Source organism: Chiloscyllium plagiosum, unplaced genomic scaffold (assembly GCF_037043375.1).
Source record: "Chiloscyllium plagiosum isolate Xiang-an unplaced genomic scaffold, Cpla_swu_hap1 HiC_scaffold_42, whole genome shotgun sequence".
NCBI classification, from domain to species: domain Eukaryota; kingdom Metazoa; phylum Chordata; class Chondrichthyes; order Orectolobiformes; family Hemiscylliidae; genus Chiloscyllium; species Chiloscyllium plagiosum.
In genome coordinates, this window is record NW_028270180.1 from 80,679,815 (window position 1) to 80,695,267 (window position 15,453).

At 42.7% G+C, this 15,453-nt stretch overlaps 1 long non-coding RNA gene and 1 other non-coding gene across 2 annotated transcripts in view; both read left to right on the forward strand.

Annotated features, from left to right (window-relative positions):
- LOC148137950 (uncharacterized) overlaps positions 1–15,453 on the forward strand; it is a 593,433-nt gene that overhangs the window by 73,243 nt on the left and 504,737 nt on the right. The window lies entirely within an intron of this gene.
- trnas-uga (transfer RNA serine (anticodon UGA)) lies at positions 1,751–1,832 on the forward strand. The gene has a single exon. It is a non-coding gene; the product is annotated as a tRNA-Ser (tRNA).

The following is a 15,453-nucleotide window of genomic DNA, read 5'->3' on the forward strand; positions in this document are numbered from 1 at the left end:
CATAGGAAGTGTAAGGGCGTGACTGATAGTGACAAAGTAAGTGTTTGGCAGTCAGGCCGACTGTGACGCAGTCAAAATGAGGGTCTCGAAATGAAAGTGGCGCAGTAAGTGTGAGGGCGCCAGATGGATAGTGATGCAGTAAGTTTGAGGGGTTCACGCTGATATTAAGGTGGGAAGTGTGAGGGGTCAGGTCTATAGTGATGCAGTAAGTGTCGGCGGGTCAGGCTGATAGTGATGCATTCAAAGACCAAATATCCAAGTCTCACTGTAGTGCTGAATAGCGAGACTCCTCAAGGCTAAGACAAAAATCAATAGTTCTCATCCTGGTCATAAATCACAGTGCTTCATTTTAAAATTGTCCTCTCCTGCTTCTAGATTCACCAATGAGGGAACAAAATTTAATTGCACCACCCTGTTTATCTCTTCAAATATTTTGCAACTCTCAATGAGATTACCTCTCTTGTTTTGAAACTGTTAAAAAAAAATCAATTCAGAGGACTAACGTTCATCCATGATATCAAGGCTAATCACTATTCGTGGTATTCCTGATATGGCATTAGTATCTTTCCTAAATTGAGGATTATAATTCCTCATACTGTAGTCCAAGTGCGGTCGAACTGAGCCACCATACATTGGAAATAATGCTTCGTTCTCGTGCCCTGAAATCCTTCTGCAGCTTTCACAACATACTTCTCCAACTGCTACTAGACTTCAATGACTTGTTAAAAACTTCTCCAAGGTGCATTTCTAAAAATCTGTACATTAGACTTTCTACTTCAAACCATCGACAAATAATCTCCACACATTTCCCTCCTGACAAGTATGATAAAGTCAAATCGTTGCTATTTATTAATCATGAGGGACATGGATAGGTTGACTCGTCAAGGTGTTTTTCGGCTGGTGAGGAAGTCAAAATTTAGAAAACATCGGTTTAAAATTAATGGGTAAGGAATTAAAAGGGACGTCAGGGGCAACTTTTTCAGACGCGTCCAGAATGAGCTGCCAGAGAAATTGTTGGAGACTGGTACAACTGTAACATTTAATGGCATCTGGATGGATATATGAGTAACAAGGTTTAGAGGGATGTGGGCCAAATGTTGGCAAATGGGACCTATTAATTTAGGGTAACTGTCCACCATGGTCATGTTGGAAAGAAGGGCCAATTTCCGTGTTGCATTGTTCAAGGACTTGATGACTCTAGAACTACCGCAAGAACTTTGCAAATAATTCCGTCAAGACGATTTCAAGTTCCAAATCTTCGGTTAATCTTCCTCTCTTGTGCTCACAAGTTCATTACCTGATGTCAGAACATACGGATTAGTTGCTGGATCCATTCCTGTAAATTGGTTCTGCATTCTTTCTAATTATGATTTTTTTTTACGAATGTAGCTAGTGTTTATGGACTTAGCATCAATTTTTCTAATACCGTATGTCGATGAATATTAAAACACAACAACACATCTAATTTGGCACCAGATGATGAGCAATTGAGTCAAAATCGATCGGACGCAGTGGGACAATGACCCTGTCTTCGTGGTGTACATCCGTGACTCTATAATTCGACGAAGAATCATTCACACAATTTCAGCTGTGTCAGAATCTAGTTTGCGGTGAAAGCCTGTCAATCTGCGAAGGTAGCGTTCGTCAGGGTCTCTGCAAAGGAGTTGGCGAAATCTTTGGGTCTTGACAATTTGTTCTTCCAACAAATGAATTCAGTTGTTTTACCATTAAAATTGACCAAACTCCCGCAGCTGTGATGGCCGAGAGGTTAAGGCGGTGAATTTGAAATCCAATGGGGTCTCCCTGCGCAGGTTCGAATCCTGTTCACAGTGCCGAGTCTCTTAAAAGTCATTAATTGTTTTGCAGGATTTGGATTTCGTGGAGCTTGAGCTTTGCATTCAATCGAAAGTAAATTTTCAACTGTGAAGAATCCGAAGTAGTTTCAAGACTGACCCAGTCATCTAATTGAATAAATTATATGTCGATACACAAAAAGCCACCAACTTCCAACACGAATCAGTTTCAACACATTTGTCGAATTATCGTGAAATTTGGATGTTTGGGGTGGGGGGTGTGTGGAATTGAGTAAAACAAGAAGCAATGCAACACATTTACCTGCAGGTGATGATTTTTTTTTAGGATCAGTTGAAAGTCAAGCTGAGAAAGTTCGACCTAATTTACAGCTGACTCTCAAGGCCAATAATCTTTTACATCAGCAGTCAATGAATTAGAAAAAAAAACAACTCCATGTGTGGAAAGGAACTCGACTGATCCAGGTTCCTGGCTTGCGATGTGAAAAGGCAAGGCGATATCAGCGGAGTAGAATTTTCTGGAAATATTAGAAATGGAATGTTTACGGTCTTCTGCTGTCCACATTCGTTAGAAACTGTGCATTAGGAACTGAAATTGAAAATTAACGATGAAAATCAGACTTAGACCTCTGCTTGTGGTGTAGCATTGTTCAGAACAATAGGTTGTTGTTGAGGTTAAAATTGACCAAAATAATCGATGGGGATCTTATCCACGGCCTTCGTTGGAGCAGTTGGTGTGGAGAGCTCAGCTTGAAGAACCAAATGCCAATTATTCATCCTGGCTGTCTGAATTGTTTAGTTAAACATACTCCCAGTTTAATGAAAAAAACCTTTGCTATCAGAGTTAGTTGTTTTCATGTCAGCATGTTCCGATATGAGAAGACCCTTATGAGTAGATGTGAATTAAATTTTGACTCTAACGTCAGAGAAGTTGACACATTTCTGCACCAAAATAAGCACTACCATTGGTATCAAATCAAACTGAACAAAGGACTAGTCACTTAGACATTTCCTGTCTGCAGACTCTGCCAATGGATCGTTCAGGCCCGATGTAGGAATAGGGCGTGGTGACATCTGTTCGCAAGTGGATCACTTTATTCTTGCTCACGATCCATAAACCGTAATTCATTTTGAACTTCTTCGCCATCAGCATGATAAGAGGTACATAATGCACAGGTTTGCTTCACGAAACAAAGAGCGAAATCTTATTCAATGCAGACGCAAATTCAAGTTGTCCCTGGTCGACCAGAAGACAGATATCGCGAAACAAAGTGAATACAGAAAACAATCAATGTTTTCTGGGAGTCAAAAAGATGTACTGGAAGAAGGGAAACATATATTTGGAATTAAAGTCACATACCACTTCCACAGACTAAATGTTCTTGCACCATTATCTTAATTTGACCTTGATGTCCACCATTGCTGCAAAAATTATCTTAACAACTCAGAACTTTGTGTTCTTTGATATTCTCTCCTTCATGTTTCTCTTGATTTTGAAACTAAAACCGAGCAATAGTAATGCACGCTATTTCACTTGCAAAGATCAGAAGAAGATCAATTTATAAGAGAACAGAAATAAAGCTACGTCTGTCTTTCGAGAGAAAACACAGTTACCATTTCGACTCTAAAAAGTCTTCTTCAGAAGTCTGCACAATGAACTCGAAATAGTAGACCGAAAATAAAAAAAAAAGAGCCAAACTGCCGCGAATACACCACCCGCAAGTGCATCAAGTCCTACTCGAATATGCCGGATTACTACTATCAACATCAGTGAAGAACGGAACAAAGCTCATTCTGCAGTTGTCAACCTGTTATGGCGTAGTTTGTAAAGTCAGAAATATGATTCGGTAAAAAGCGGGATGAAAGCGGGATATAGGAAGTCTGAAAAAAGCAAATGCGTGCTTTGCTTTGAAGAATGTTGGCAGTGATGAAAATGGAAATTAACTACAGTGACGGGGGCTTAATTAATAGCTGAAAATGTGTTGCTGGAAAAGCGCAGCAGGTCAGGCAGCATCCAGGGAACAGGAGAATCGACGTTTCGGGCATAAGCCCTTCTTCAGGCATCTGCAGACCTCACTTTCTCCTCAGGGCTTAATTAATACTCAGCATCGTTGCAACACAGGGACGCAATTCTTTTTGCTAGGTTTCTGTTCTGCCATTTTATAATCACGACTGCTGTCGGGTTTGGTTTCCATTCCAGCCTTCGGTGACAGCCTGATGGAAGTTTGCACATTCGCCCAATTTCTGTGTGGTTGCTCTGGTTTGCTGCCACATTCTAAACATTTGCAGGTTATTTGGAATCGCCATTGAACGCACACGGTTACAGAGACACTGATGTCTCTGTAATAGGAGTGTCTGGATAGGACGTACTTCAGAGGATTTTTGTGAACTTAAATAGACAGAGTGGGGTTAGTCTGCTGTTTCCTGGGTGAGCTACATGGCCAGAGAGGGGTCAGGCTCTTCTTCCCTGAGGGAGATACGTTGACAGAGTTGGGTTAGTTGCTCTTACCTGTGTCAGCCACGCAGATACAGTAGGGTCAGTCTGCCCTTCCCTGGGCGAATTTCTTTCACAGAGTGGTGACAGTCTGCTCTTCCCTGCCTGAGTGAAATAGAAAGAGCGGGGTCAGTATTATCTTCCCTCGATAATTTATGTTGACAGTCTGGCTTCCGTCTGCTCTTCCCTGGCGAGTTACATTGGTAGAGTGGGGTTAGTGTTCATTCATTGGGTGAGTGCCATAGACGGAATGGGATCGGTCTGCTCTTCCCTGAGGGAATTACATTTATAGAGTGGGGTCAGACTGCTCTTCAGAGAATGACTTATATTGACAGTGTGGGATCAGTCTGCTGAGTTACACTGAGAGTGTGGGGTCCGTCTGCCCTTCCCTGGGTGAGTAACACTGACTGAGTGGCGTCAGTTTGCTCTTCCCTCAGTGAGTTACATTGACAGAGTGGCGTCAGGAGTGGCGTCTTTGAGGAGTTGACAAAAGTAACTCGTCCCCTACATCTTTGGGATAATTAGGGATGGGCAGTGAATCTTATCTCATTGAAAGACAACTGTGTCCCAGAAATGCATTTCTAATAATTGCATGTACTAATTCGACAGTGCAAGCGGTCGGGAATAACTTGAGGAGAGGTGCAGGGTAGAACAATTAAAGTCAAATGCATTGATGCCGAGGAGACATGACACAAGATGTGAGTGTGGAGCTGATGGTGCAAGGTTCAGTGTCAGTGCTATTGGTTCAGCATTTATTTCTCACTGTTCGCAATGACTCACACACTACTGCTGTCAATTCACAATAATGAGCCTGTTCATCTTGGTTTGAAAATCCCTGCGTGTGTATTAATGTGGTTAATGGGACGCGAGAGAAGATGAGCACATCCTCTTTATTCTGTCAGTTTAAACAGATGAAAATATCTGTTGGATGCCAATGCAAGAGGATACTGTCTTTTTCTGTGCCTCTTCAGTGGGGAATGCTCAGCATTGAAATGTCTGTTTTTGCACAAGCAGAGTTTGATTGCCATTTATACTGAGCAACGCTAACACAGAAAACGCGTTTTCGAATTCCTGTGATCAAGTGGTTCAGACATTGCACATATGGATGACAAATCTGGCTTTTAACGTGGCGCCGTGGCTTAGCTGGTGAAAGCACCTCCCATCACACTGGTACCTGCTCATTGTATTGAAAGCTCGTTATTTATCGCAAGTATTATGTTGCTGATCGAAACACTCAGTGTCCTGTTTGAATTGCTATATTTTCTGATTTTGTGTTCCGGCTTCATTTTCCAGGTTTAAATCCAGTAGTGTATGTTGCTCTTTTTAACTACTATTTTAACCTGCAGATTCCTACCGCAGTTCCACAAGCACTTCTGCTTCTCATCCTCTTATTCTCATTCCTTTATTTCCAGTTTGGTGGAAATTAAGTGGTGAAGCAGGAGACACTGCAGCATTCCCGGGGAATGTAGTGGTAATGGCACTGACACCACGACCTGATCACCCTCATTCTCTGCTGTCACCATTCATTGGTTGTACACCAACAGTAAATGAATCCTTGTTCTTCTTCAGCTATCATGTAATTACTTTCTTTTTATGTTGGATAAGGAATTCAACTTTAACTTCGAAAGGGTCTTTAGATTTTGAGGAAGAAATGTCTCCTTGCTTCAGGTCGAAGTGACAGACGCATTATACAGAGAATGTGAGACTCATTCGACCGATTCCAGCCAGGCGTCAGAAAGCCTCTCAGCAGTTCGAATCTCAAACTGTCTCTGACTGTCAGGCTTTTCAAAGAGCAGAAATAAGAAATGAGTGATATGGACAGCTAGAGTGTCGGAGAATGTTAAAAATGCCCAGTAGGATACAGAGAGAAATATAGAAAAACAGAGACACGTATTGAGGTAGACACTGGAAGAAACAATTCTCCATTCGACGTGACTGCTAAATAACAGAAAGCAAAAGGAAATGTAGCCATTAAAACATAGCCTTCCACCAGCTCAGGAAAATGAAAGTAGCATGACAACTTATTAAGTTCTTTTAAGATTGTAAATTCGACATTTGTAAGCTCAAGAGTGATTTTGATAAATGCAATGATTCGACAGGTAAGATTATCATTTTCCCAACAGTATAATCTAGAAATCAATAACTAACCTGCTTCTGTCGCTCTAAAAAAATCTGTTTCTCTCTGCAGATGTTGCCAGGTGCAGCGGGTTTCTCTATCAATTCTCGTTTTTAGTTCAGATTTCCAAAACCTGCATCTTTTTGATTTTTGAAAACCTGGCACAAAACCAAGCATTACCAGGATCGGACCAGTGGTCAGAAATACTGGTACCACGATATATATGCACAATAAAACATTCATTCCCTGTCCGAAAATAGAACTAATGCCATGGCAGTTCTAGTTCCAAATCCTACCTACGAGATTACACTGAATGAAGACAGACGATCTTGCACTTATTCTCAATGAAATGGCTTTTCCCTTTCATTCCTGATCAGTTTCACTGCAGATTGTTTTCTACTCGTCTTCACGTTTTGCAGAATGGAAAAGTCCATTTGGCCCATGGTGCAGTCTGGTTTAAAGACATTCATCTATTCTATTCCCAGTTTCCAACTTTGGTCCATAACCTTATGTGTTCTGATGTTTCCACTGCAAATGGCAGTGAGGTTCTCACTTTGATCTTAGATGACACAACAATGGGATTGAAGTTTGACATAGTCACACTGTGTTATTACCCACGTCGTGTCTTCCACAGAAAGAGACACACAAGAGTGGCAGAGTTCTCAGGATTTGACCAGCTCCTTGTGCTTCACTTCAGCTGTCCGCTCCAACATGCAAGTTCAACCGCTAAAAGGCAGCTTTTGGTTAAACCAAAGCCAGTTCTACAGACAATGAGAGACATTCTAGCTCTGAGCTAGAATTTAAAGTGGACGAAAGAAACAGTAAATTCGAAAACCCAAACCCTTCCGTTCCTGACAGACAACAGGAATGGACTAGCACGCTGCATCCTCGTGATTTTAAATGCGAAACGACAATCCCCTAACTCGACATAAAAGGCGTGTTACCAATTCCGTCACTGACCCAAAGATCAGGTTTGGCTGTGACAGTTTGTCTATTTGTAATGTAAACGTCCACATCATGGAAACAGCAATCACAAGTTGAAAAATCAGCAAATATAATCACCGTCACTGTTTCACATGGAATTCCACACTCTGTGAACCGTTACCTTTCGCTGTACTTTCATATTTGAAGTTTTTTACATTCCAGACCATGAACTAATTCAGCAAGAAACCACTGGTCATTTCGAGCCCGTCATCCGGAATGAGGCGAGTTGAACGATGTCTTTCTTGTTTTCGACACATCACCACAGCTCAAAACGAGCTCGTGTTAGCATCAGTCTTTACTTAACTTGCTGCAGTATATCTGCTGAACAACTTCAGATTATCACAGCATTGCCTTCTTCACATTGAAACCAAGGGTGATAATATGAACCGACTTGGAAACCTGGAGAGAGAAACGCTGCTGAGAAGTCGATTATGACGTGAAGAGCAGGCACAGGCGTTTGTACAGGTCAGGTCCCAAATGCTATTGCAGTATCAATGGACATCCCTGCATACGAGACTATATTGCCCAGAACATCCCTGCATACGAGTTTATATTGCCCAGGACAGACTTTAATTCCCAGTCAGGAAGTGAAGATTTAATTCTCTTCTTGTGAGTTATCCGAATGAAAACTAAATCCTGATTGCACACAGAACACACACACGGAGCCTGCCAGAGAAATTCAGTCATCGATCAGCATCTGTCTGGAAGGACAATGGCAGCAAATACAAGCGAAAGCTATCACCGCAATTATCCCTACAAAGATCTCGCGTTTCCCAGTTGAAAATATCTCGCTGTTCCTTCAATGTCACTACGTCTAAATCCTTGCCTCGTGGCATCATGCCTGTAACCTCGGTACTGAGGACATCCAGGGTTTTGCAGAGTAACTCAAAATCTCAATCTCTCGGGTAATTAGGGATTGACGGTGCATCCCATCCCATTGAGTAATGACTTTATCCCGATAATACGTTTCCTAAAGCTGCAGTTTCTAAGGGAACACTTGCAAGCATTCGGGAATACGTTGAGAAGTGGAACGGACGAGCGGAAAATATTCAAAGTTTGTGCGAAGATTTGTAGCTCGGGTGCTCGTTGTTGTGGTTCTGTTCGCCGAGCTGGAAGTTTTTGTTGCAAACGTTTCGTCCCCTGGCTAGGCGACATCATCAGTGCTTGGTACCCAATATACCAACCACGACAGCGGACGGCTGAAACTGACAACCGGAAGCGGCAGGGACAGACCACTATAAACACCGGAGGAAACATCAAAGAAGCGCTTCGCAGGAGGCTCCCAAGCACTGATGATGTCGCCTAGCCAGGGGACGAAACGTTTGCAACAAAAACTTCCAGCTCGGCGAACAGAACCACAACGAGGGGAAAATATGAAAGGCAATGATTACTGGGAGACATGAGACAGCAAGTGAGTGAGGAGCTGGCGTTGCAACGTTCAGTGTCAGTGTCAGTATTTACTAACCACTATTCACTTTGATTCACACACCACGCCTTAACAATTCACCACAATGAGCCCATTCCTCTTAGTGTGAGTTTCCCTTTGCGGATATTAATACGGTTAAAGGTGCCCAAGACGATGGACAGATCTTCGTTATCCTGTCAGTTTAAAAGTCGAAGTTATCAGTTTAAAACAAAATCAATAAGAGATTGCCTCTCCCTGTGCATTTTCAGTGGAGAATATCCAGCTTTGAAATCTTCTGCATAAACGCAGGTTGTTTTAAATTTTCTCCGAGTAACTGTGAAACACACAAAAATGAGTCCGAGTTCCTGTGTTCGAATAGTCAAGTAAATGCACACATGGTTTTGAATCGTTGAGCTTGGGCAGTCCCTCTGCCTTAGTTAGTGAAAGTTCCTGTCAAAAAATCAGCCGAATATGGGATAAAATCCTGACATCTCAATGTTTATAGGTCTTTCATGAAAAAGAGAGTTCCCGTCTTCACCTGTGGTTCTGGTCGTGGTGGGAATTCAAATCAATGACTGGATCGAGGTTATAGTTTAAAGACAGCTCCTTCGACACCTCTGCCATGCTTCCACACAAACTCCCGCAACCACGTTTTTCAGGATGAGTGTTTCAGCATCGCCTCACTTCAGGCACTTTAACACACGCCCTTTCAATGGCGAACTTGGCGCAAGTTCGATAATATTTATGAGGATGTTGCAAGGCTTACAGTGTTACGATTGTAGCATAAAGCTGAGTAGGATATGAACATTTTCCCTGGAGCTTGAGGGCTTAGGAATGGGCTTACAGAGGTTTATATAAATATGAGGGAGACTGCAGAGTAAATGGTCAATGAATATTTCTTCCCAAGACAGGCAAGTTCAAAACAAGGGAACACAGGTTTAAGGGGAGAGTGGTAAAATTTAAAAGGGATCTGAAGGACATTTTATTTTCACACAGAAAGTTTTGCGTGTTTGGAATGAATTGTCAGATTTAGTGGTGGAGTCTGGTACACTCTCAACATTTCAAATGCATATGGATCATTATACTGACAGGAATGTTGAAAAAGAATAAACGTGAAAATTTGGCAAATGGAGTGGTTGAGATGCTGCAGTGGCGATCACCAGTTTGAATAGGCACTCATCACTTAGTCAGTGGCTAGTTTTCTGGAAGATGGTTAGATTAGATTCCCTACAGTATGGAAACAGGCCCTTCCGCGCAACGAGTCCACACCGACCCGACAAAGAGTAACTCACCCAGACCAATTTCCCTCGAACTAATGCACCGATCATTATGGGCAAATTAGCATGTCAAATTCACCTGCATTGAACATCTTTGCAGTGTGGGAAGAAACCGACGCAGACGCAGGGACAATGTGCAAACTACGCACGGGAATCAAACGTTGAACACTGGTGCTGTGAGGCAGCAGTGCTAACCACTGAGCCACGGTGCCGCCCTAAAAGGGGATGGAGAATGCAGCTAGAAACCCCGCAATCTCTCGCATGCAAAGCGAGTACTCTCCCATTTGAGATAACTCCCACAGGCTGCTTCGGTTAAAACCAGCAACGAATCATTTTTTTTCTGGTCTTAGGCTGCCAATGACCATTCTTCTTGACACATTCCCAACTTCTCAGTGGGAGATTTTGGCTGCGGAACATACCTCACAAATCATGTTGCACGCGCAGCTCTCCAGCGAAACCAAAACCTGACAACTGATGAACAGAAGCAGAACTGATAAAGACAACCTATTTTCAGACACACGGACTCATGGATGCTGTCTGTGAGGCAGACCGAGTCGCCTGGGTCATGAGCTGCTCACACAAATTGCAGCGAGGGAATTCCAAATGGTGCTTTCAACGTACTGGCGCCTGAGTGCACCAATACTTCCAGGAAAGTGCTCAAGTAACATGAATCAGAACTGACTAACAATGAACCATGAAAAGTGAAGATTACCAGTTACAGTCTCGATTAGATGAGGTTAACAATTGGGCTGATGTCTCCACCAGATCGAGAGGACCAATCACCAGCCTCTCGCATCAGGACAGAAATTAAGGAAATTCGGGAAACGTAACCAAGTTTCATATTGCAATTTCCCTCCTTTTCGCAACAATAACAGAAAACTGCGAGCAGATTCAATGTAGAACCTAATTTCACATAAACAAGAAAATAAATATCTCCATTCACTTTCAGAGAAACGGTGAAAAATGCAAATTGTCTGGAATATGAAAGAATGGCGCAGCCTGTTTTTGAGTCGCATATTATGCTGGTGGCCTTTCGAGCTGGAGGGGAACGTGACAACTACAGCACAAGGGGAAAACATGGGCACTGACATGTTGGTTGTTTTCTGCTGTGCCACATCACAGCCGGGTTAGAAGAAATGACTGCTTTTTTTTCTGTTCAACTTTAACAAAACGCATCCCTGCAAAACGTTGCCACCTTAGTCCATTAGCACACGTGGCCGCGCAGGGATGCAAACACAAGCCTTCTTAAGAAGTGGAATCTGAAATCAGAGTCTCAGGTTGCTCAGCCACGCGAGCACACAGGCCAAAACCGGAAACCCAAGAGCATGTACCTGATGATACCCTGCAGCATACTCACAGCAACTGCACCAGTTCTGCAGAATAAGCGGTGGAAAGGAATTGCTCTATCTGAGCGGTCGTGCTTGTTGTTCTCATCAGCAAATCTGGCTTTGAATTTGCTAGCCCATATCTGCTACCATGCTGAAACGGAATGCAATTCCGATTAGTCGCTGTGTGAAACTTTGTTCATTTTCTCTCCTCAGATAAAGTGATCACTGGAGATGATGAATTCTGCTCCTGCCAGAGACGCCGACTCTCCTGCTGCTCGGATGAACTGAAAAACTGGTTTAGCACTGGAATCCGAGAATGGCAGAACACGTAGCAAGATTATTCGAAACCCAGAGCCAATAAGAGTTCCAACTTTCCTTTTCTTTCTTCATAATAGTGCATTATCCAGCAGAGCCATGAGCAACTGCCACCTGGCTGCAAGCTGCGTTGGAAACCTATGTGGCAATCAAGGATATGCGACTCACTTATTGTCGGTAAATCAAACACTTCTCACTTTGAGGTGTACAAAAATTAGTTTCTATACATATTCAAGGAAGGTCAAAGGCGATCTCAGATGTCAAAGAGGTGGTCACTGCTCATGATTGGTCTTTGTTCGAGTTGTGAAAAGGTTTCCCGCTTTAGTCGCATTCACGTTTCTTGTTGATGACTGAATTAGACAGAAGGTGTTTCACCAGAGCTGCACTTGACTTGCATTCCTCTCCCTCGCTGTCATACTGTCCTGGAACTCTGTGATACCAAGAAAACAAAATACATACTGCGTCATTCGGCAGCCTGTCTGTGATTTCCTCATTTTCAGTGACAACAAGGCTTAGACTTCAGGCCACACAGTAATATTATTACTAGTATGAGAACAAGAGTCTATAGTTCATCTGTGCCTGTAAATCTTTTCATTCCCGTGGTTGACTGAATGAACTGTATGCGTGTCTGCTGCTTCGAAACTCGAATATGTGAACTGCTCCAAACTATGATTGAGGATTTCTGCTTTTGGTTGACACACGTTGAGAAACGCCAGACAGCGTTCAAATGAAGCTTTCAGAGCACATTTTCGGATGAATTTGACAGAGATTAACATCATGAATCCAGTGTTCGCTGTGACAGAAGGAAGTGAATGCTCTCCTTGTTACTGATCCAGGCCACCTTCGCATGTCAAGCAAATGCGGTACTGTTGTTACAGAAAGGATCAGTGCCCGGTAACTGTGTCCTTAAAGAGGACATGATTGAAAAAATAAAGAATACCATGTTGAAATATCCAAGAAATATTGGCTGAAACGGCGCAGAAAATTTTCCCTGCAGCGCCAAGACAGAGGAACATATGTAACGGCACTCTTAAACAGGATGGCCAGCAGTGATATCGACATCACCACATATGAAGGACCACTGCTAATAGAAATTTGAAAATGAAATTCACGCAGCAGGTATTCGGAATTATATTCTTTTCACCGCTACAGTAGTATTGGGCGAGTAAATTCAAAACAAGGTTTGCTGATGAGAATGCAAAAAAGCCCCATCGATCATGATATGAAAGACTGTCGCCCGGAAAGAGGGAACAATAATGTTTCTTCTAAGCTTTGTACTGGGCCACTTTCGCACAAACTGATACTGCTACTCTCCAGAAAAGATCAGGACCCGCGGCATGCACTCTTAGAAATGGTGACCATCAGTGCTGGAAACTCCCTGCATATTCAGAACAAGGAAGAATACATATCGAATAAAAGTGTAGATGGCAATAAATTGGACTTGTATTCCCTTTCATCACGACAGCTAGAATTTGCGGGGATATACAGAGTAAGGTTTACTGACCAGATCAGAAAGCAGTTTCCTCCACATATCTTGACACACAAGCCTATCTTTCTTTCTGTCCATTTTTTGTTTTGAAGCGCCGATCCTTTCCGGAGGAGATGAAGATGATTACTGCTCCCCCGCACGATCACAGTGGGGCCAGAGACCCGATCGAGCTGCTCAGAACAGTTCGTGTTTGCCAGAATCACTGAAACTGAGATTGATGACACGTAGACACGGTGTAACAGCTGCCAACACATGTGGAGGGTTTTGGGACGGATTAGGACCCACTCTGGGTAAAAGACTGGATCCTAAAACTGGGGATTAAATGTTCAGGTAGAGGACTGGAGAATGGAGTTAAGAACGATATTAGCCAAGATCGAATGGCGGAGCAGACTAGATATTCTGAAAGCGCTAACCGTCCTCCTATGTCTTCCAATTTCTGGCCATCTGGTATCGAAGGAAATAGAAACAGTTATTTGTTCAGTTGTAAGTCCTGGGCAAAGTGAGAGATAGAACAAGCATGATACAATTTTAGAGACTGGGAAAATGTTTGGAGAGGAAGCAATGAAAGTGAAGCTGAATATAAAGTTTGAAGTCAGGACATATTCAATAAGAAGGAAGTTTGTAGAAAGACAGAGGGACATGAAGATGGAAAAAGAAGTGTCACCAGTCCCGAAATCTCATTCGGTTTTCATTTTCAAGATGCGACCGGACCTGCTGAGATTTTCCAGCAATTTCATTTGTTGATTCTGAAACAGAAGATGGGAGTGATCCTGGACCAAACAGCTCTCTCATGTTCTGGGAATATTTGACTTACCCGTTCGATCAGATCACGTCTGTCCCACACTGAAACCTCAGAATCCTTCCCCGCCCCCATCCTCGTTACTGGCGCTAAACTGTTCATTACATAAACTTACATGAGCACACAACAAGAACAATTGCAAAATGTACAGGGAGAGCTCCGTTCCGATCCATCAGCACATTTTGAATCAGTTAATTGTCGTTCAGGGCCCATGAGACATTAAGCCGTCTCTGTCAGACCACTAACAAATGGCCATTCGCGTTCTGTGTCTTTGAACACTTTGGTTGGTGCACAGATGTAGTGGAATCTCATGTTGTAAAATGGACATCATTCATAGCATTTTCAGCTGCACTGATAAACTTGTCTCTGGCGCTTCCAGTAAAGTGCAGACAGTTTTCACTCAGAAACCGACATGTGATCAAAGCAGGAGGACATATGTGTCTATGAAAGCAACAAGAATGCTCCACTAGCGTTGGCTTGCAATTCCGCATGTGGAACGAAGAGCTGGAACTCGATTAAACAGTGAAAACGCCTATTATGGGGCTTGGACGCACGACTCTCTGATTAAACACCTCACATTGCACCGAACTGAGATATCCAGGGTTGGCACACGAGGAATTAGTTTGCTATTTCATTCTGAGCATAATTCACCTGGCACAACAATTTGCAAAGATCCAGCTCATTCCTCCCAATCACAAAGAACATCATTCACATCTTTCACTTTTGTTATTTCTTCAAAACATTACAATCTATTTAACACTTGTCCCGGCATTTAAGATTCAACCCGAATATTTTCATAAGAAGTGATTTCCATTCACTCTGGCAGCAGTAAATCAGTCGGAAAATTACCTTAGGAAACCCAATCATTTCTGTTTACAGTATTGGGAATTTCCCATCTGCTGACAAGACAGAGTCCTCACAATCAACATTTTCTTTGTTCTTCCTGCCTAAAAAGTTTACCACTTCTTATTTTCAAGATAGGAGTTTTGTTTATACCACGTTCCAAGAACAGGAACAACCTTCCAATCTCCTGAATTTTCAATTTAAAATGGAAGTTTTGTTCCTTTCCCACGGGAAGAGCAGTTAATGAGAAAGGAGTTTCCACGAGCTGTGTCCCAGGGTTTGGCAGGAATCCCTGATTGAAGCTGCAGTGGCCGCTTTCAGTTGGCATCGGCGGTTTGGAGAACATGGTGTCGTATTCTGCTGCGTGTAAACGTCTTGCTCCCTGTGGACTCGGGATGAATCATGGATGAGATTTCGGAACAACACTGCCTTCCAGTCTCTGGTCATCTGCTATCTAAGGAAATATAAACAGAGTTATTTGTTCAGTTCGAAGTCCTGGGCAATGTGAAAGATGGAACAGTTCTGATACAAAATCGGAGACTGGGAAAATGGTTGGAGAGGAAGTAATAAAAGAGAAGCTGAATATAAAGTT